We start from the raw sequence: 21,933 nt of genomic DNA on the forward strand, positions 1-21,933 counted from the left end.
TGTCTTCAAATACAGTCACACTGAGCATTAGGGCTTCAACATACGAATGGGGGCGAATGGAATTAGGTCCATAACACTGCTCTTCCTCCAACTTAGTTCCTTCCAGCATTATTCCTTCCAGCTGAATGTGTTTCTTGGAAGACACACGGTAAAGCTCTCCAGAATGAACAACGCTTTAATAATTTGTCGTTTTCTCTCACACAGGAAATAAGGTATTCACAGTGAGGGGAAACATGTGCATGGGGGTGCTCGGCTGGCTCGGTTGGTGAAACGTGGGACTCTTGATCTTGGAATTGTGAGTTAGAGCCCCACGTTGGGTGTGGAGATTCAAAATAAAATCTTAGGAGTGCCTGGATGGCTCAGTCAGTTAAACATCTGACTGATTTCAGCTCAGGTCATGATCTCATGGTTTATGACTTCAAGCCCACGTTGGGCTCAATAAATAAACTTTTTAAAAAAATCTTAAAAAAAAAAAAAGGAAACAAGTGCATGCCATGCATGTATCTTTTTATGCTTTCACCTCTTAATACACTTTATCACTTCCAATATACATGTTTCCCTAATCTCTTAGGTTCACCTGCTTTCTTGACAGTTTTTCCACTGTGGTCATTTTCTTTTCTTTTTTTTAATCTTTTTTTTCTTTTTAATTTTTTTTAATGTTTATTTATTTTTGAGAGACAGAGACAGAGTATGAGCAGGGGAGGGTCAGAGAGAGAAGGAGACACAGAATCTGAGGCAGGCTCCAGGCTCCGAGCTGTCAGCACAGAGCCTGATGCGGGGCTCAAACTCACAAACCCTGAGATCATGACCTGAGCCGAAGTCAGACGCTTAACCGCTTAACCGACTGAGCCACCCAGGCGCCCCACTGTGGTCATTTTCATTTTCTAATGTGGGGAATTGATACAGAAAACGGGTAACTGTCCCTGCACCAATGCCACACTGTCTTAAAGATGATAATATCCTTATGGTAAGTCTTGATGTCTATTAGTATAGGGTCTCTAACTTTGCTCTTTTACTCCGAGATTGTATGTGCTAGCCTTTGCCCTTTGCAATTCCATACATTTGAGATTCAATTTGACACTTTTCACAAAACACCTGCTGGGGTTTTGCTTGTGACTACCTTGAATCTGTTGATCAATTTAGGAAGAACTGATATGTTTATAATATTGAATCTTCCAATCTATGAATATTATATAGCTCTACATTTTTTCATCTTTACTGATTTTTTTTAGTTTATTTATTTATTTTGAGAGAGGGGGAGTGTGTGCATGAGCAGGGGAGGGGAAGAGAGAAAGGGAGAGAGAACCCCACGTAGGCTCCACACTGCCAACACAGAGCCTGACGTGGGGACCAAACCCACGAACCCCGAGATCATGACCTGAGCTGAAGTCAAGAGTCTGACACTCAAGACTGAGCCACCCAGGCCTCTGGTAGTCTTTACTAATTTCTATGAAATTTTTATTGTTGTAAAATGCACATAATAAAGATGATGGCTGGGGCGCCTGGGTGGCTTAGTCGGTTGGGCGGCCGACTTCGGCTCAGGTCATGATCTCGCGGTCCATGAGTTCGAGCCCTGCATTGGGCTCTGTGCTGACAGCTCAGAGCCTGGAGACTGTTTCAGATTCTGTGTCTCCCTCTCTCTGACCCTCCCTGTTCATGCTCTGTCTCTGCCTGTCTCAAAAATAAAAACATTAACAAAAAAATTAAAAAAAAAAAAAAAAAAGATGATGGCTTCAGTAGTGAGGGGTGCTGTGGAGCCGCAGCGAGTACTAGCCTGCTGTGGCTTTTGCAGAAAAATTCCCTAGACAGCGGCCTCGAGAGAGCTGAGAGAACACTGCACATTCTGGCCACGTATGAAAGTGTACTGTACCCTTTGACAAAGAGACTGGATTTCACAGAGGCATGGATTGGATTCAGTTTTCTTCGGAAGAACTTCCCAAAGCACTACAACGAGAAAATTGTATTTTTGATGCAGTAAAGCTCCATATTCAAGCTCAAAGACCAAAAATTTTTCAAGAGGATCAAACATTTGATGAAGAGAAAGGTTCTTGAGACTATTATTACCCAGAAAATAAGCAAAATTGAAAAAAATACACATAACACTTACCATTTTAACTGTTTTAAAGTAATGTAGTGGTATGAAGTACATCTAAGATGCTGGGAAAAAAACAGGGAAACGTGTATATTGGAAGTGATAAAGTGTGTTGAGAGGTGAAAGCATCAGCACTACCTAGCTCCAGGAATTTTTCTCCTCACCCCAAACAGAAACTCTCTACCCATTAAGTAGTTACTCTCCATTTTCTCATCTATGCAGCTCCTTCAATCTGCTTTCTGTCTCTATGGATTTGCCCAGTCTAAATACTTCATATTTTGGAAGCATACAACATATAGCTTTTTGTGTCTGGCTTATTTCACTTAGCATGTTGTTGAATGTATTGGTATTTCATACATTTTTATGTCTGCATAATATTTCATTGTATGTATATACTATATTTTGTATATCCAATCATGCATTGATAAACATTTGGGTTGTTTCCACCTTTTGGCTATTGTGAATAATGCTATGAGGAACATTGGTGTACAAAGATCTGTTTGAGCCCTTGTTTTCAATTCTCTTTTTTTAAGTTTTTATTTATTTTGAGAGAGAGAGAAAGAGAGAGAGAGCGCGCATGCATGCGTGTGCACAGGCATGTGCGTGCACGCAAGCCAGGGAAGGACAGAGACGGGGAGAGAGAGAATCCCAAGTAGCCTCTGCAATGTCAGCTTGGAGCCTGATGTGGGGCTGGAGCTCACAGTGAGATCATGACATGAACCAAAATCAAGAGTCAGATGCTCCACTGACTGAGCCACTGGGTGCCCCTCAATTCTTTTGACTGTATACCCAGAAGTGGAATTGCTGGATCATAAGGTAATTCTATTTTTAATTTCTTGAGGGACTGCTGTTCTGTTTTCCACAACAGTTGCACCATTTTACATTTCCACCAGCACTTTGGCCATTTTTTAAGTTGTGTTGTTTGTCTTTTGGTTGTTGAGTTGTCAGAGTTCTTTACATATTCTGGATACTAGACCCTTTATATATATATATTTAGCAAATATTTTCTCCCATTTTTTTTGCAAGTATTTTCTCCCACTCTATGGGTCATGTTTTCATGCTCTTGATAGTGTCTGATGCACAAAAGTTTTACATTTTGATGAAGTCCAATTTATCTATTTTTTGTCTTTTGTTGCCTGTGCTTTCAGTGTCATATTTCAGAAACTAACATATGCACAATGGGGCACCCCAAACTCCATCAGCTTTTATCTGGGAATGTCTTAATTTCTTCTATATTCTTGAAGGATTCATTTTGTTGGATATAGAATTCTTGGGTTGACAGGTTTTTTCCCAGCACTTGAATTATGTCATCCCACTGCCTCTGTCCTCAACGGTTTCTGATTAAAAATCAGCTATTTTTTTAAAATTTTATTCATGGGGTGCCTGGGTGGCTCAGTCAGTTAAGCATCCAACTTCGGCTTAGGCCATGATCTCATGGTTTGTGGGTTCAGCTCCTGCGTTGGGCTCTGTGCTGATGGCTCAGAGCCTGAAGCCTGTTTCTGATTCTGTGTCTTCCTCTCTCTGCCCCTCCCCTCCTCATGCTCTCTCTCTCTCAAAAAAAAATAAACATTAAAAAAATTTTTTTAAGTTTATTCTTTACTTTGAAAGAGAGCAAGTAGGGGAGTGGGGGAGACAGGAAAAGAGAGAGAGAGAGAGGGGAGCACACTGTCAGCGAGGAGCCTGATTTGGGGCTTGATCTTATGAACCATGAGATCATGACCTGAGCTAAAATCCAGAGTCAGATGTTTAACTGACTAAGCCACATAGGTGCCCCCCAAATCAGCTATTAATAGTTATTGATCATCCCTTGCACATATGATTCACCTCTCTCTTCCTGCTTTCAAAATTTTTTACTTATCTTTGACTTTCAGCAGTTTGACTGTTTGTCTTAATGTGGATCTCTTTGAGTTTATCCTACTTAAAGCTTGTTGAGCTTCTTGGATATGCAGAGTCATGTCTTTTTTTCAAATTTGAGGGGGTCAGACATTAATTCTTCAAATATTCTTTCTGCCCCTTTCCTACTTTTTGGGACTCTCGTTGTGCATATCTTAGTATGCTTGATGGTGTCTCACAGTGTCTTAGGCTCTGTTCATTTTTCTTCATATTTTTTTCTTTCTGCCCTCAGACTGGATCATTTGACCTATTCTTGATTATTTTCTCTGTCTGCTCCAATCACCTGTTGAAACCCACTAGTGGATTTTTAAATTTCAGTTATTGTACATTTCAGCTCCAGAATTTCTATTTGGTTCCTTTTTATCATTTCTGTCTCTATTGATGTCTACCTTTCCTCCTTCTGTGAATGGGCCATACTTTCTCGTTTCTTTGCATGCTTCATATTTTTGTTGTTGTTGTTGTTGTTGTTGAAAACTGGACATCTTAAATATTATGAAAAAAGAAAAGGAAATAAAAATTACTCTCTAGGTCTTTCCACATTGGCTCTGAGTTGCAGTAACTCCTTCAGTGCTTAACCATTTATGAGGCTTTCTTAGCCTTCTCATCCTGCTGGCACTCAGCCTAAGGACCAACCAGAAATGAGTTTCTATGGTCTTCTCACTTCTTCTCCGAGCATACATTCTGCCCCAGACATGCACGTGTGTGGATTTTAAGGTTCTCCAATATACACGAGAGCTTTTCATGACCCCTGCTCCCCCCAAAATCTCCCTAGCTTTTCCTCCCAGGTTTTTGTTGTGTCTATTGTTTGTTCCAACAGCTATAAATATATAACCCCAGGAGAGAGCAGCTTGTTCATTTGTCTTTCAGTATTTTTTTTAACATTTATTTATTTTTGAGAGACAGAGTATGAGTGCAGGAGGGGCAGAGAGAGAGGGAGATACAGTATCTGAAAGCAGGCTCCAGACTCTGAGCTGTCAGCACAGAGCCCAACATGGGGCTCGAACCCACAAACTGTGAGATCATGACCTGAGCCAAAGTTGGCACTTAACCAACTGGGCCACCCAGGCACCACATTGTCTTTCAGTATTCTTAAAGAATGTCCTCTGCATACCTGCTCTGCCCTGATAGAGTTCTGAGATAGGGCAACAAAGGTAAAGCTCTTACATCAATCCTTCAGAGAAACCCCTGTCAGGTCAAAACAAACAAACACAATTCCTTGGGAGTAAAGTCCATTCTGTTCCCTCTGGAACCAGGTACACTGGGAAACAATCTGCCATCTTCAAGACTGCCACCATGCCAGGGAGAGAGTGGGCAAGACTAAGTTAAAACACCTCAAATCTCCCTTGCCCTGTTACAGTGGACTTTCTCCTGGTTAAGCATTCACTTGGTTGCTGTAAGCCTTTCAATACCTTCCAGAATTTTATAATGTTGATTCTGACCAGTTTGGGGAGGTTTTTTTGGTGGTTCTGGGAAGAGCTGGCCCTCAGAGGTCCCTACTCCACTTTTTCTTGTGTTATTATCAGTGATGTTTTGAAGTTTTAATTGTAAAGATCTTGTACATCTTTTGTTAGATATTTTTCTGGGTATTTTATGTAATTATAAATGTTCTTTTAAAAAAATGTCATTTTCAGGGTGCCTGGGTGGCTCAGTTTGTTAAGTGTCCAACTCTGGCTCAGATCATGATCTCATGGTTTGTGAGTTCAAGCCCTGCGTCGGGCTCTGTGCTGACAGCTTAGAGCCTGGAACTTGCTTCAAATTCTGCATCTCCCTCTCTCTCTCTGCCAATCCCTTGCCCACACTCTGCCTCTCTCTCTCTCTCTCCCTCAAATATAAATAAGTGTTTAAAAAATGTGATTTTCTTATTGGGTGTTACTGGTATATAAAAGTGCAATTTATTTTTAAATATTTATTCAGGGATCATACTAAATTTACTAATTCTAATAGTTTCTGTATAGATTCCTTTGGATTTCCTATTTCATCTGTGAATAATGACAGGTTTGTTTTTTCTTTCAAGTCCTTTTAATTATTTTTTTCTTGCCTTATTCTAAAGGCTAGGATCTCTACTACAATGCTACATTGATGTGGTGATAGTGAACATTCTTGTCTCAAATCTGATCCCATGGGGAAAACTTTCAATATTTCACTATTGACTATGATGTTTACTGAACAAATTTTTATACCCTCATTTTTTAGGTTCTTATAAGTGCCCTTGATATGCTGGATGGAGAAAATGACAGGCCACAAATTCAGGTAAGGTGTGAGAGCCAGAATGTTGCAGCGGCAGTATTACAAAAGACTTGCATCTTCTGCAGCTAGAGGGAAGATTGAGCTGAAAGCCAAGCACAGGACTTGTTTGTGAGAGTAGCAGAATTATAGAGAAGGCTTAATTCACAGCCCTGTTAAGGCTCCTACATCAAAATCAGTGCCCTGATGAGGAGAGAATGACACTCTGGTACCTGGGATGGGGATAGTGTGTGGACATGCTTGAGAACCCTGATTTTTCCTAAACTTGCTAGACCTAATGAAATATCTCATTTCCCCTTTGTTGGAGGATAACAGCTTCCACATGTTCAGAAACATGTGGAGGCAGATGCCTTGTAAGATGATACTTGCTCTCCTCAAGATTTGCCCCCAGCCTTCCATGGTTTCTAGGCCAGTAATTTGGACTATTTTTCATCATGGCCCAACTGGGGGAATCCTGACTCCACTTTAGAAGAAAAGAACTTATTCATGGATCTGGATATTATGTACCAATAGTAACTGGGAAAATATGCCTGGGTATGGGTATCTTGAAGGTGTTGGGCCAAGGGGATTGGGATATAAGACTGGATAAGGAGGAGTATATTAATATTAATATTTTTGAGAGAGAGGGTATGGGGAGAGAATCCCAAGCAGGCTCCACACTGTCAGCACAGAACCCGAAGTGGGGCTCGAACCCACAAAATGGGAGATCATGACCTGAGCTAAAGTCGGACCCTTAACCAACTGAACCACCCAGGTGCCCCTGCCTGGGGCTTTTTTTATTCAATGCTGAACATTTTGTATGAACAACTGTTGAGACTTTGGATGAGGTGACCTCTCTCCAGGGAAGACTTATTTTATTTAGCTTCTCTAGGCAGGAAGTTAGAGGTATGACAGATTAATTCAATCAGGAATTGAGCTTATTGAGCTTATTTGTGTCTGGTGTGCTCTGTAAGGCTTTTATCTATTTCTGATTTCTGGTCTTCCATTACTCCTAGGATTTAGACCTTATTTAACTGACAGCCTGGGGTTCACAGGGAACTCTCCTCCTTCATCAGCCTGAGCTCTGTGTTTTGTGTCCCTGGCACCATGAGACAGCCAAGAACTCTGTTAGATTCTCATTCTCTAAGTTTATGCTTTCCTCTCGGCTCCTATCATTTTTTAGGACTCCGCTCTCCAGGCTCTCGGCCCCTCAAGTCCTGGTTGTCTCAGGAGCCCCCTCAGCCCCACAAGACCATTGAGGGAGGTGCTGAGTTTCTTGACCTCTTAGTGGCCATCTTCTGACAAGCTTCTTACCCCTCACCCTGTGCCACTACAAACTAGCAGATACTTCTGGGTGAACAGTTGAGTAGAATTTGGACCTACCTCAATTATTTTTCATTCTTTCTGGAAACTCAGTCCCTCAAAATCTGGCTGTCTTAGTAGCTATCTGATGCCTGCAAATAAAATTTGTTTTGTGTCGTTTGATTTTTATCTAGGCTTTCTTGTTCTTGGTGGGGAGGTTAGCGTCCTGCTAGCCAAGCCATCACAGCTGAGAGAGGGGTATCTTCACTTGGCAGTCCTTTCTTGCTTGATTTTGCGTATCATTTGTGGCCAGTTGACATCTTTTTAAGTTTGTTTAGTTTCTGTCTTCCCTCATTACAAGGTGGGCTTTGTGAGAGCAGGCAATGGATCTATCTCGCTCATGATGTGATGCTAGGATCTAAAGCAGTGCCTAGTACATAGTAGGAGATGAATGAATAGTTTTAAATAAATAAATGTTACAGGAGCCTTGCAAAGGAGTTGTAAAGATGTTCCTTTTTTTTTTCTGGCCCTACTTTTTTTTTTTTTTTTTTTTTTTTTTTACTTTTTTTTTAACGTTTATTTATTTTTGAGACAGAGACAGAGGATGAATGGGGGAGGGTCGGACAGAGAAGGAGACACAGAATCCAAAAAAGGTTCCAGGCTCCGAGCTGTCAGCGCAGAGCCCAACGCTGGGCTTGAACCCATGGACCGGGAGATCATGACCTGAGGTGAAGTCAGACGCTCAACCGACTGAGCCCCCCAGGCTCCCCATTGGCCCTGCTTGTTTTTAAGCACTATAGCAGAGTGATGAACAGCATTATGCCAGTTCTCAATGTATGAACTCTCAGCTCCAAATTCATCCTTCAGTCCTAGCTCAGCAGTCATGGACTGGACGATTTAAGTATTTCTTCTGTACAGTGAGCATGATGTAGAGGGCACAGGAGGACAGAAGAAAGAGGGCGTTTTTCTTCCTCGTTCCAACGTGCTGCATTCTGTCTTTGTTGCCCCTGCTCCATGGCCTAGCAGCAATGTGTGGACGTGTGTGTTTGTGGTGGCCGAGGGCGGGACCATCTGGGAGTGCTCCGCTCCAACCATGAGTCTAGAGAATGCAGCCCTTCAGCTACCACGAAGTCCCAGTGGGCCCAGGGACTAGTTTGCTGCTGTCCTCCCGGGGCAGATACAGTATATCCAGGCCTCATGGACCGTGGCAGTGCCCTGACCCCCTCTGCCTGCCCGCCCACCAGCCTTGGCTCACTTCGCCCCAGGGTTATTTCCCACAACCTTCTTGTGACCACCACACACTCCACATGCCTCGACTGTCTCTACATGTCTGCCCAGTAGCCTCCGTTCGCTCACACCCTGGAGGGTTGTCTCCCGCTTGTCTGGTGATTGCTGACTAGCTCTGGCCTGGGCAACCCAGCAAGCTTCTCTGCCACGCAGTGGGTCAGTAAGGTCTGAACCAGAGGCTGGGGCACTCTCCCTCGGCTCTAGGACACTTCTGCACCTCTTTATGGTTACTAACCTACCATTGTTTAATAATTCCTTATCGTAAGCTACCCTGTTTACATTACTGTGTGGCTTCTGTCTCTTGACTGGGCACAAATTAATGAAGAATTGGTACCAAGAATGGTCCCAGGAAGTAGGCCGATATAGGTGGGATTTGGGCGTTGGTTGGGTCACAGGCTCCGGCTTGATAGCAGTGCTGACCTCTTTGTCAATGACAGATGGGCTGCTAGTGGCCCACAGCATGCAATGGCACCACAATTAATCGGACTGTCATCTGTGGTTGATCGTGAAGTGCCAACTGAGCACATGCCTCAGGAGCCCACGTGGCTGCGGCCTTTCACCGTTAAGCCATTAACAGTGATGATAAGGGGGCTCCTGGCTGGCTCCGTGGAGCATGTGACGTTCGATCTCAGGGTTGTGAGTTCAAACCCCGCATTGGGAGTAGAGTATACTTAAAAAACAAGAATTTTGTAAAAATGACTTGGTTTCAGCTCAGGCCATGAACTTTCAGTTTGTGAGCTCGAGCCCCGTGTTGGGCTCTTCACTGACAGTGTAAAGCCTGCTTGGGATTCTCTCCCTTCCTTTCTTTCTGCCCGCCCCCCCCCCCCACCTCTCAAAAATAAATAAATAAACTTAAAATAAAATGATAAAAAAATAAATTAAAAAATGACTAATGGGAGGCAGCTCTTTCTGCCCACGGGTCTGTAACCCTGTGTGCTTTAATAAAATCACCTTTATCACAAAAAAAAAAAAAAAAAAAAAGACTTCAGGGGCATCTGGGTCTGGGTGGCTCAGTCAGATGAGCATCCAACTCTTGATTTGGGCTCAGGTCATGATCTCACAGTTCGTGGGATCGAGCCCCGCATCAGTCTCCACACTGAGCATGGAGCCTGCTTAAGATTCTCTCTCTCTCTCTCTCTCTCTCTCTCTCTCTCTCTCCTCACTCTGCCCCTCCCTTGCTTACTCATGTGCATGCTCTCTATCAAAAAAAATAATAATAATGATGACTGTAAGGACTGTGGTGTGAGACAAGTTGTTCTGAGTGTAAAGAAAAAATAATAGTTCAGGACTGTTAAGTCATGGAATGAGAACCAGAAAGCTTCCAGGATAACCCTAAAAGAACTTCTTATTTCTTATAGTTCCAGGGCTGATATAGCTAACAATCAAAATCAAAATCAAAATTCAATTGTGTAGGTTGCTGAATTATAATGACTGTTGAATTAACAGTCTTGCCAAGGTCTTCATGTGAAAGTTAGGGCCCTGAGATCTGGAAAGAATGAGATCTGAACCTTGAAAGTGAGGCATCCCAAATGAATTGAGGCATCCAAATAAAACTGATAATCTTGAACTCCCAGGTCATTCTGAGCCCCCTTGCCAGTGCAAGTAGTTTGCCCTCTCGTGTCTGAAGATAGTAGTTTTCCCCTACTTGAAAAACTTGTGATAACCTTGCCTGAGGCAGATGCCTTGAAAGAGGATGCCCCTTCTCCTCAGGATCCACCACAGCCATCCGCCTTTGCCACTAGGCCCATAAATAGTGTAAAACCTTAGCATGCTCCAGAGGTACCGGAACACAAATTGGAACCCAGGAGAAAGTAGTATAGACATCAAAAGAATTGCAGGAATTTTCTTTTTCTTTTTTTTAATTTTTTTTAACATTTATTTATTATTGAGAGAGAGAAAGAGAGAGCGAGCGAGCATGAGAGAGAGAGCAGACACAGAATCTGAAGCAAGCTCCAGGCTCTGAGCTGTCAGCACAGAGCCTGACACGGGGCTCGAACCCACAAACTGCGAGATCATGACCTGAGCACCCAGGCGCCCCAGGAATTTTCTAACATATATTGGTACTAACCTGAGGAACATGTGTGGGAATGGGTTCTTAGGTTGGTAAGTCAAGGAGGGCGAGATAGAACACCATATCCAAAAAAAAAAAAAAATGTTTTTAACACTCTATCAAGTTTTTTACATGAATAAGCTTACCAGAATTCCAGATGTAGTCTGTTAGTTTGGGTAGCTAGAGGTGGCTCTAAACGTCTTATTTGGTTGGCTGACTGAAACTTGAACTCAATATTCCAGTTTAATGAGGTCTAATTTAATGGGGTCAAGATGCCAGAGCTTTCCTAGCATGATGTGGAGGAGGAAATCCAGATGCGTAGGGAGATTGCAATGTTGGATTGCATCCATCATGTGTGACCTATCCCCTTACTATATTCTGTGTGAAGGGCCAAGAAGATACCCCCTTTACTAAGGCACTGTGAAATGTGTTTGTGAGGGGAGCACCTCTATGCTGGAAGAGTTCTGTGGTTTCTCTCCCTTGTGGGCCACTTATGACTGTAGGGGATGCCACTCTTAAACTGCACTTCTGATTTCAGTGAGAAATCAGATGATGATACTATTCCTTTGTAGCAGAGGCCAAGTGGAAGCACTTAACCATCAAACACAAGGTGGGCACTTCCACCATAGAGGGCATCAGGGATGTTTCAGTAATCAGAATGCCTTAGCCTGCAGAGATCTTTAGTGGTAACTGATCATCGTGTCCTCGGGAATGAAATAGATAATCAGCCTACTAGAATTACTTGATCCATGTAACAGGAAAAACTCTAGGTCTGGTAGCCAAACACCTAACTTGAGTCACCATGGTAGAGAATCTCAGTTTCCAGACTGAAATCAGTTCACAGACCCAAAGCCCTTTCAAAAAGCCAGGTTCCCTTGAGCAAGGACCTTGCTCCACAAACACCTTAATCTTTCTGCAAGCATTCCCAAAGGAACCCACAACTATTTACTAGAGGAACTGTGCCACCGGGTAGAAGGAAAGACCTAGACCTTTCAGGGATTACTAGACACTGGCTCTGAATTGATGCCAATTCCTTAGGATTCAAAATGCCACTGTGGGGGTGCCTGGGTAGCTCAGGCAGTTTCCAACTCTTGATTTCGGCTCAGGTCATAATCTCATCATGTGGGAGTTCAAGCCCCATGTTGGGCTCTGCACCAACAGCGTAGAGCCTGTTTGGGATTCTCTCTCTCCCTCTCTCTCTGCCATTCCCCTGCTCATGCTCTCTCTCAAAATAAATAAACATTAATATTTTTTCCCTTTAAAAAAAATGCCACCAACTCAAAAATGTGGCCTACCACTCAAAGTAAGGGTATATGGTGGACACATGATACAAAGACTCTCAACTCAAGTGTGACTCACAACAGGCCCAGTTGGCCCACGCACTCATCCTGTGGCTATTTCCCTGGTTCCTGAGAGTATGAATGGTATAAATGGAATAGATGTATTGGGCAACTGGCAGAATCCCCACATTGGCTCTCACCTATGGAATCAGTATGGGGTCTTTATGGTAGCAGGGCTAAGTGGAAGCCTCTGGAACCTCTACCTCCTGTCAACAGAGTAAACCAGAAGCAACACTGCATCTCTGAGGAAAATGCAGACATTAACATTCTCATCAAAGACTTGAAAGAAGCAGGGCGAGGGACCCCTAACCCTTCCCATTTAATTCACCAGTTTGGCCTGTGCAGAAGTCAAGTGTAATCTTAGAAAAATGACTGTGGACTACTGTCAGCGTAACCTGGTGCAATTTCGACTGCAGTCACTGTCCAGATGCAAGCTGTAGTCCCTTTACCGTGGGATCTTTTACTGGACCTATGACTCATCCAGAAGTTGTGTGTGTGTTTTCAATGTGTAAAAACAGGGAGCCTTAAAAGTCTTCTTAAAAAATTGATATCTGGGGCGCCTGGGTGGCTCAGCCGGTTAAGCGGCTGACTTCGGCTCAGGTCATGATTTCGCAGTCTGTGAGTTCGAGCCCCGAGTCGGGCTCTGTGCTGACAGCTCAGAGCCTGGAGCCTGTTTCAGATTCTGTGTCTCCCTCTCTCTGACCCTCCCCTGTTCATGCTCTGTCTCTCTCTGTCTCAAAAATAAATAAACGTTAAAAAAAATTAAAAAAAAATTGATTCCTAACTTGATTGCATGTGGTCTAAGCATATTGTCTTATATGATAATAACCTTTGCAATTTGCTAAGACTTACTTTGTGTCTTGGTACACAGTCAATTTTTGCCATTTTTGCACTTGTTATGATGAGCACTAGGTGTTGTATGTAATTGATGAATCACTGAATTCTACTCCTGAAACCAATGTTGCATTGTATGTTAACTAACTAGAATTTAAATTAAAATTTTAACCCCCCCCCTTTTTTTTTTGCCATTTTTGCAAGTGTCTCATATGTACTTGATAGGATAATCATATGCAAGATTGCTTACCTATGGTGTGCTAATATAGTTCTTACTTTGCCTACTTAATCTAGAAACTTCTGAGATGTATGTTAAAATCATTGGCAATTATAAATATCTCCTTATAAATCTGTTAGCTTTTGCTCTTACATTTATAGACTATTTTACTTTGTGCATATAATTAAGAATTTTAACTTCTTCCTTGTGAATATATCGTCTATGATTATATAGAGATCCCCTTCATTTCTTTTTAAGATAACTAGGTATTTTATTTTATTTTATTTTATTTTATTTTATTCTATTCTATTCTATTCTATTCTATTCTATTCTATTCTATTCTGTTCTATTCTATTTTCATTGAGATACAGTTGACACACAATGTTACATTAGTTTCAAGTGTAGAGCAGTGATTTTGACAAATTTATATGTTATGCTATGCTCACTACAAGGGTAGCTACCATCTGTCACCATACAACACTATTACAATACCACTGACTATCTTCCTTGTGTTATGCCTTTTATTCCTGCGACTTATTCATTCCATACGAAAAGCCTGTTTCTCCCATTTCTCTTTACCCACTTTGCCCAGCCCTTCCCTCCCAGCCCCCCCACCCCGCTTCCCCTCTGGCAACCATCTGTTTGTTCTCTGTGTTTATGGGTCTATTTCAGCTTTTTGTTTATTCATTTGTTTTGTTTTTTAGATTCCACATATAAGTGAAATCATATGGTATTTGTCTTTCTCTGACTTATTTCACTTAGAATAATACCCTCTAGGTCCATCCATGTTGTTGCAAATGGCAAGATGCCATTCTTTTTTATGGCTCAGTAATATTCCACTGCATATATGTACCACTTCTTTATTTATTCATCTATTGATGGACACTTGGGTTGCTTTCATATCTTGGCTATTATAAATAATGATGCAATAAACATAGGGGTCTATATATCTTTTCAATTTAGTGTTTTCATTTTCTTTGAGTAAATATATGGTAGAATTAGTCATAAGGTAGTTCTATTTTTTATTTTTTTAAGAATTTTTAAAAAGTTATATTTACTCATTTTGAGAGAGACAGAGATAGCACAAGCAGAGAGAGAGAGAGAGAGAGAGAGAGAGATTGAGAGAGAATCCCAAGCAGGCTCTACGCTGGCAGTGCAGAGCCAGACATGGGGCTCCAACCCACGAACTGTGAGATCATGACCTGAGCTGAAACCAACAGTCAGATGTTCAACTGACTGAGCCACCAGGTGCCCCGTTTTGCTTTTATCTGTTCTAAGAATTTTTTTTTTTAAGTTAGATCTCCTGGGTGGCTCAGTCGGTTAAGCATCTGACTGTCTGTTTTGGCTCAGGTCATGATCTCACAGCTTGTGAGTTTGAGCCCAGAGTGGGGCTCTGTGCTGACAGCTCAGAGCCTGGAGCCTGCTTTGGATTCTCTCTCTCCTTCTCTCTCTCTCTCAAAAATAAACATTAAAAAGGGGCGCCTGGGTGGCTCAGTCGGTTAAGCATCCAGCTTCCACTCAGGTCATGATCTTGTGGGTTTGTGGGTTCGAGTTCCGCATCGAGTTCTGTGCTGATAGCTCAGAGCCTGAAGCCTGTTTTGGATTCTGTGTCTCCCTCTCTCTGGCCCTCCCCCACTTGCACTCTGTCTCTTTAGAAAAACAAATAAATAATAAACATTAAAAAATTTTTATTTTGGGGCGCCTGGGTGGCGCAGTCAGTTAAGCGTCCGACTTCAGCCAGGTCACAATCTCGCGGTCCGTGAGTTCGAGCCCCGCATCGGGCTCTGGGCTGATGGCTCAGAGCCTGGAGCCTGTTTCCGATTCTGTGTCTCCCTCTCTCTCTGCCCCTCCCCCATTCATGCTCTGTCTCTCTCTGTCCCAAAAATAAATAAACGTTGAAAAAAAATTTTTTTTTTATTTTAAGAATTGTTTATTTTTAATTTTTTGAAGAACCTCGATACTCTTTCCCCTTATGGGGTATATGATTTGTAAATGTCTTCTCCCATTCAGTAGGTTGCCTTTTTGTTTTGTTGATAGTGATCCTCTTCATTTCCTTTTTTTTTTTTAGTTTATTTATTTATTTTGAGAGAGAAAGAGAGTGTACGCACACATGAACGGGAGAGGGGCAGAGAGAGAGGGAAAGAGAGAGAATCCCAAGTAGACTCAGGGCTTAATCTCACTATGAGATCATGACTGGAGCTGAACTCAAGGGTTAGATGCCTAACCGACTGAGCCACCAGACACCCTCCTCTTCATTTCTTTCTTTTCTTTTTAAAATGTTTTTATTTATTTATTTTTGAGAAAGAGAGAGATAGAGAGCCAGAGAGAGAGGAGCAGAGAGAGCGGAAGACAGAATCCCAAGTCCAATGTGGGGTTTGAAATCATGAACCATGAGATCATGACCTGAGCCAAAATCAGGAGTTGGACACTCAACCGACTGAGCCACCTAGGCACTCCCCTACCCCTGCTTCATTTCTAATAATGCTTTCTTTTGGTTAGTTTTTTGTCTGATATATATATATATATATATATATATATATATATATATATATTTTTTTTTTTTTTTTTTTTTTTTTTTTTTTTTTTTTTTTTAAGTAGGTTCCATGCCCAACGTGGAGCTTGAACTTATGACCTCAAGATCAAGAGTCCCATGCTCTACCAACTGAGCCAGCCAGGCATCCCTTGTCTGGTATGTCTTTTTATATCCATTTATTTTAAACTTTTCTGTGCCTCTTTCTTTTATATCTGCTCTAGTAAATAGTATATAGCTTGATATTTTAAAATCTTCCAAACCACCAATCCTTGGAAAGATGGGAAAATTGTATCTATTTTGATTAATGATACATTTGGACTTACTACTATTATCTTGTGTTTTGTGATTTTCCTATGCTGCCTGCATTTCTGCTTTCCTTCTTGGATTTGGAATGATTGTGTTTTCTTTTTTCCTTTATTTCCTCTCTAGTGGTTTGGAAGTTATAATCCTACTTTTATTCTTTTAGTAAATATCTTTAATATTTTGGGGCACCTGGCTGGCTTAGCTGGTAGAGCATGTGATTCTTGATTTGGGGGTTGTAAGTTTGAGCCCCACGTTGGGTGCAGAGATTACTTTAAAAAATAAAATCTCTAATATTTTTTATGTTTATTTATTTTTGAGAGACAGAGACAGCATGGGGGAGGGGCAGAGAGAGAGGGAGACAGAGGATCTGAAGCGGACTTCATGCTGACAGCAGAGAGCCCAACACAGGACGTGAACCCATGAACCACAAGATCATGACCTGAGCCAAAGTCGGATGCTTAACCAACTGAGCCACCCAGGTGCCCCATCTTTAATATTTTAACATGCATACCTGACAGTTCAAAGTTGCTTAATTTCCGTACCTTCTTTCAGAACAATAAAGGGCCTCTGACAGCTGCTACACTGACACCTCCCTTCCATCTGGTGTGTTACAGTGTCCAGCATTCAGTTGTATCTTATTTTATATATCCCATATTTATGCTATTATTATTGCTTTACAAAGTCCACACCTGTTGAAATGTACTCAAGTCTTCAGTTGTACACTTTTCTCTGTTGTATCTCAGTGTCCCATTTCCTTCATCCTGAAATACATCCCTTAGGAATCTTTCACTCTGAGTTTTTCTTTGAATGAAAATTACTCTATTTTACCCTCATTAAAACAACAACAACAAAAACAAACTTACTTCATATTTTAAAAATCCAGAATTTTAGATGTCTTGATATCTCAATCATAAATATTTGTGTCTACATTTTAAAAAGAACCTTTGCTCACACAGGCCAAATTAACACAAACACATCTAACACCAGAAACAGTAATTCCTTAATATCAAGAAATGTCCATTCCATATTCTGATTTCCCCCATTATCCCAATCATGTATGGTTTTCCAAATCAGATCCAGTCTAGAACCAGCCACTGTGTCAGTTTATTATGTCCCTTAAGCCTCTTTTAATGTCAGTTCCTTTTTTTTGTGACACTGATTTCCTGAACAGACAGGTCCGGTTGTCCTATGAAATATCCTACCTTTTGGGTCTGATTGCTTCCTTGTGGTGCTGTTTAGCCTGTTCCTCTTTCCTCTATATTTCCTTTTAACTGTAGGTTAGAATCCCAGGGCTTGATTAGATTTAAATCAAGCATTCTGAGCTAGCTCATATCACAAGTGATGCACTATTCCCATCAGAATACAATACCATATTATGGATCCACCTGCTATATAATAAGCATTCTTGTACAAAGTTCTACCCTAGGACTGTATCCCTCATTAATGGTTTGTTTTGGACTTTTTCTAGATAGGACTTATGTGTGATAGATTCCAATGACAAAATGATAAACAAGAGGCTGAGAAGTGTTGAAAACTGCACCCTGAGGATGGAGGGACATACACATTTGACGGATAATCAGCATACAGTGCAGTGGGATCATCTAACATATATCTCTGTACATATATCTCTGTAAATTTTCTAGGCTATAAACTTAAAAAGTCGCTATTGGTTCACAATCGCAGGAACTTTCCCAGTGTAATCTGAAACTGGCCCCCATACACAGAGGGTGGGGAGAGGCCCAAGAAAGAGGCAGGCCACCCCAGATTGGTAGGTGTCAGTTTTAATAAGCAAGGGAATTTACTTACAAGGCTAGTCTTGGCAAGCAAGTAGATTTCTGGCACCGGCCCAACAAGTCTTAAAAATTTATAGGGACACCTGGGTGGTTCAGTCGGTTAAGTTTCCAACTCTTGGTTTTGGCTCAGGTCATGATCTCACAGTTCATGAGTTGGAGCCCTGAATTGGGCTTTGCACTGACAGTGTGGAACCTGCTTGGGATTATCTGTCTCCCTCTCTCTCTGCCCCTCCCCTGCTCGTGCTCTGTCTCTCTCAAAATAAATAAATAAATAAATAAATAAATAAACAAACAAACAAACAAACAAACAAACAAACATTTAAAAAAATTAAGTTAGTCCCCCCACCCCAATAAGGTTGATATAGAGGCCTTAACCTGGTTCAGTCACATATCCCATCCAGATGGTCTCAATAACACATGATCTCTCAAGGCTTTGTGTTTGAAAAAGGCTCCCACGGTGCACACATTCCAAGCAGAGGGGAGTGGGTAAGGAGCCTTGAATTGCTGGGTCCAGCTCGAGGGTCAGCTGCCTGCCACATCATCTTGGCTACATCCTCCAACAGCAGCATCGATGGGTAGGAGGAAATTGCATATTGCACTTTACCACCCGATACCAAATCACTCTCCACTTAGCCAATTTATGCCTCTACGAGCAGTATATAGACCTTTCCTTCCCCCAGGACTTGGTATACTTGGTATTTTCAGATTTTTCTTTTTACTTTTGCCAATACGATTAGATGAAATAAAAGGTCATTGTGGTTTTTGAAAAGTTATTACACACATTATGAAATTTCACCCCTAAATTCTTGCGTATTCATCTTATGAAAATAAGGACGATTCTTACTTAACCACAGTATCATTTTTCACTAACAACATAGTAATTCTTCATACAGTCTAATCCTATCTATATCCGTATTTCTTTAATTATCTAAAAAGTCCGTAAGGATTTAGGTCAATCTAAACTAGAGTTAACTGTGTACTGGTGTTTTGTTCAATTCACCTTTATTCTCACATGATGAACTAGCTGGGTGTGAGGGTCCAAGTTTCCAGGTATTTCCCCTAAGAACAATGAAGACAACATTCCTCTGCCTTCTAGTTTCTGTAGTTGCTGTTGGGAAATTTGCTATTTGTCTAGGCATTGTTGCTTTGTGGAAAACATGTGTTTTCTTTCTGGTTTCTTTTAACATGTCCTCCCACCCTTACTCCCCTCCCATCTTTGAGTTCTTCAGTTTTTCTCTGATTTATTTGGATGAAGATTTAGTGTATCTTGGGATTGACTTCCTGAGACTGACAGTTCTTGTCCAAAATCAGCTCTGGAAGATGATCAAACACGATCTCTTCTCATCATCTCCTTATTTGTTGTTGAAAGAGCCTAAAATAGTGCCTGGCACACTTTAGGTGCTTATAAATAGTTGTTGAATGAATTTGTAAATAAATGAGCATTTCTCCATTCCTCCTCATTCTCTCTATGCTCTGATGCTCTGATTTTTTACAGACACCTCACTCTACCCACCATGCCTTTTCCTCTTTTATACTTTTCATCTCTTTATTTTTCTGTGCTACATTTTCTTAAGATTTTTTAAAAGTAATCTCCACAGCTAATGTGGGGATCAAACCTACAACCCCAAGATCAAAAGTCTCATGTTCCATCAACTAAACCAGACAGGTGCCCCATTTCTGTGCTACATTTTATTTATTTTTTAATTCATGATTTTAGCCATTTTATTAATTAATTAATTTATTTACTTATTTATTTTTAAAGTAAGCTCAACACCCAACTTGGGGCTCAAACTCATGACTCAAGAGTCACACTCTCTATGGATTGAACCAGCCAGGGACCTCTTTTTCTGTGTTACATTTTATATAATTTTGCCAGCTTTATTTCCCAGTGTCTGACTCTAACCTCAGCTACTTTTAATCCATCCATTGAGTTTATAATAATCATTTTAAAATTAATATTTATTTATTTATTTATTTATTTATTTATTTATTTAGAGAGTGAGCATGCTCACGAGTGGTGGAGGAGCAGAGACAGGGGGAGAGAAAGGGAGAGAGAATCTCAAGCAGGCTCTGAGCTGTCAGGGCAGAGTCCAATGGCTCAAACTCACAAACCCTGAGATCATGACCTGGACCGAAATCAAGAGTTGGATGCTTAACTGGACTGAGCCACCCAGGCGTCCCTATAATAATCATTTGTAATTATTGATACCTAACCTTTTTTATAGCATTCTGTTCTTTCACATGCTTTTGATTCTTTGTCTTATGACTTCAATTATTTTTATTTTTTTAATTTATTTTTTAATTTTTTAAAAAATATAATTTTTTAGTGTTTATTTCTTTTTGAGACAGGGAGAGAGAGAGAGAGACAGAGTGCGAGTGGGGGAGGGGCAGAAAGAAAAGGAGACACAGAATCCAAAGCAGGCTCCAGGCTCTGAGCTGTCAGCCCAGACCCCGACGCAGGGCTTGAACTCACAAGCAGTGAGATCTTGATCTGAGCCTAAGTCAGACACTTAATCAACTGAGCTACCCAAGTGCCCCTGACTTCAGTTATTTTTAACACACTTATAGCTTGAATCTTGTTATTCCATTGTCTGGGTCTAAACTTGCTCTTTGTTACGTAGGCAAATTCTCATTCATGGTGGATTACTTCCTTGTGGATTTCCCCATTTTGGATTGTGAGCTCATGTTCATGGCCTTGAAAGAGACCTTCATAGGCTATTGTGAAGATCAGATCAATGAACTTACATGAAGAAGGTATGTCTCAAGTTCAGGTGAAAATAAAATCATATTGAAAAGAATATACAGGGGGCGCCTGGGTGGCGCAGTCGGTTAAGTGTCCGGCTTCGGCCAGGTCACGATCTCGCGGTCCGCGAGTTCGAGCCCCGCGTCAGGCTCTGGGCTGATGGCTCAGAGCCTGGAGCCTGTTTCTGATTCTGTGTCTCCCTCTCTCTCTGCCCCTCCCCCGTTCATGCTCTGTCTCTCTCTGTCCCAAAAATGAATAAACGTTGAAAAAAAAATTAAAAAAAAAAAAAAAAAAAAAAAAAAAAAGAAAAAAATATACAGAAGGACAAGAACAGTCCACGAGGTCAGACTAAGTGTAAAAGCAAACAAACAACACAAAACCCCCACAAGACTGACACGCTTAAACCATTAAATCCTGGCAGGAATCACACTGGGGAGGGGCACCTGGGTGGCTTAGTCGGTTGAGCATCCTACTCTTGATTTCAGCTCAGGTCATGACCTCACAGATTCTCTCTCTCCCTCTCTCTCTACCCCTGCCCCACTCGTGCGCGTGTGCATATTCTCTCTCTCTCTCTCAAAATAAATAAATAAATAAACATTTAAAAAATAAACTTATAAAAGAATCATACCAGGGAATAATATTAAGCACTCTTTCTCATGTGCCAGACACTTTACTCATATCTTTAACCTTCATAACAACTGCAAGGGTGGTGATATTCCCATCGGACAGAACAGAACTGCAACAAAGGCATCAATTTAGAGCTAATTGGGGAACCCCAGTTAAAACCCAGGTCTGAATGATTGTAAAGTTCATGCTTGTTCAAATTCACCCCATTGTTCTTCAGAACTATTACTGGAAAAATACACCATCATTTGGACGACATATTTTTTCCCCGTTCCAATTTTAATTCAGGCCAGTTAACCCCACGGATCATAAAAACGTGTTAAATAATTCATGAAAAAGGAGAAAGAATGCATAAAACTACAAAAGAATTGCATTTTTTAAAAAATTGCATTTTAAGTAAAGAAATTTTAGTTCTTCATTTTCTTTCATTTTTCCAATTTGGGATTTTGTTTATGCACAAAAAAGGCAATTAACAAGAAGCTTACTTGTGAGAAACCCCTGGAGCTCCCAGAAGATAATAAAAATGTATCTGAGCATTCCAAATACAACAAAGCAAACCAGTGTAAATTTAATCTCTTAATAAGGAGTTTGCAAATGTAACTTCAACATAAACAATTTTGCATCAGTAAACCAGGACACATTAAAGCCAGTTGGTGGCAACACATTTCAGTCATCAATCCTTCATTACCCAGGCCCAAG

The 21,933-nt window shown here is 41.1% G+C and overlaps 1 long non-coding RNA gene across 1 annotated transcript in view; it reads right to left on the bottom strand.

Moving 5' to 3' along the window:
- The window catches only part of LOC123608249, a 50,537-nt gene that overhangs the window by 986 nt on the left and 27,618 nt on the right, over nt 1–21,933 (bottom strand). The gene's annotated exons all lie outside the window — the stretch shown is intronic.

This window comes from Leopardus geoffroyi, chromosome B2 (genome assembly GCF_018350155.1).
Source record: "Leopardus geoffroyi isolate Oge1 chromosome B2, O.geoffroyi_Oge1_pat1.0, whole genome shotgun sequence".
In the NCBI taxonomy this organism is placed as follows: Eukaryota; Metazoa; Chordata; class Mammalia; order Carnivora; family Felidae; genus Leopardus; species Leopardus geoffroyi.